Source organism: Didymella exigua (genome assembly GCF_010094145.1).
Source record: "Didymella exigua CBS 183.55 unplaced genomic scaffold M421scaffold_9, whole genome shotgun sequence".
Lineage (NCBI taxonomy): Eukaryota > Fungi > Ascomycota > Dothideomycetes > Pleosporales > Didymellaceae > Didymella > Didymella exigua.
The window spans coordinates 992160-993691 of NW_022984783.1; positions in this window are offsets into that span (position 1 = coordinate 992160).

Here is a 1532-nt window from a genome sequence, read left to right on the forward strand (position 1 = left end):
ACTTCAATCCTGTAGCAATTAGCACGACGCGCACCGGAGACACCATCGCCACGATCATCAATAAATCATCATACCACCTAAGATCTCGTTAAGCACATACTCTGGCTCAACAGGGCGAGTCGCCCACTTTTGCCAAGACCCTCCCCCATCAAACCCTATTATTGCCTAAAACACTACAAACTAGCGCTGCACAAGGCAAAACAAGCTGAAATATTACTTACAGACCTCCTTAATATTATTCTTACACATTTGCGTATTGTGTCCACCCTCTCTACACTGTCTACAGCGTTATTAGGAGGGTTCATCTCCTTTAGCACGCACTAGCTTCTTTCCCCACTTTCTATTACTACGCGCTCTAAACTCCTTTAGAGCAGTTAACTACTAGCCCTAATTAACTATAAGGCTTCCCTCAGCTTAAGTACGCTTTCTTTTGTGCAATTTACGTTGTGTCACTAAGTGGCCTTAGCAGCTGCTTTAAGCTTATAGATTTGTTTTTGTGCAATCGCAAGCTTATGCAACAGGATAGCTCCCCCCTTTCCGTAGTGCTTAATCGCGCTTAGAATAGAAGTAGGTGAGCTACCCTACTCCCTCTTATATTTGTTCTAAATTAGAGTTAATTACAACTTAAATTCTAGGGTATTGCTTAGGGTTTGCAACTGCTAGGGCTTGTTATTTATAGGGAGTAGTAGTAATAGAGTGCGCAGCTTTATATTAAGGGTTAATATAACCCTTTCTAGGTTAAAAGGGACTAATCTAGCCCCTTAAAACCCTCACTAGATATTGCTAGTGGTTATAGCTTTCTTATAAGCTACTTTAAAGTATAGCAGGAAATCCTACTTTGTAATGTAGTTAATGTAGTTATATATTAGCTTATTAACCTTATCTCTATACGCCTTCTTTAGAGGGCTAAAATAACCTACGTTAAGTAGCTACAGGAGGTGCAATAAGTGCGCAGGCATACATAGAGCTACAAACTTGTAATCCTTGCAGTATTGCTAGAATTTTGTAGAGTTGTGGCTATTATAACTATTAATAATTAGTATAACGTGTTTCACAAGCGAGCGCCGCACACAACTGAGCGCTGCACTTTTAACAACAGAACGCCTGCGCAGCGCTATATCACAACACAACACATATAAATAAATTTTTGCAGGTCTAGATAGTATTATTAAGAAGCTTTATTATTATCTACTGTAGTAGTCTGGCGAAAGGCCAATAAAGGATATCTACTTCCTAACAACTTTTGCTAAAAAGCATGCACAAGTTAACTAGACGTCTAGTTAACTGCGTAGATAATATATATCCAGCTTTAGCCAAGCCGGCTAAGGCGACGTTAATTAGGTGCAACAGGTGCAACAAGTGCAGGGGCATCACACACAACACCAACTTTCTGATTTTTGGGTCCCCTTTCTAGAGGCCCCAAAAATCGTGGCAAACTAACTAGGCCTACTGCAGCGACTCTGAGGACACGTCTAACCCCCCTCTCGCCCTTCGCGCGACGCGCAAAGGGGCGCGTTGCGAGGATGGCAGAG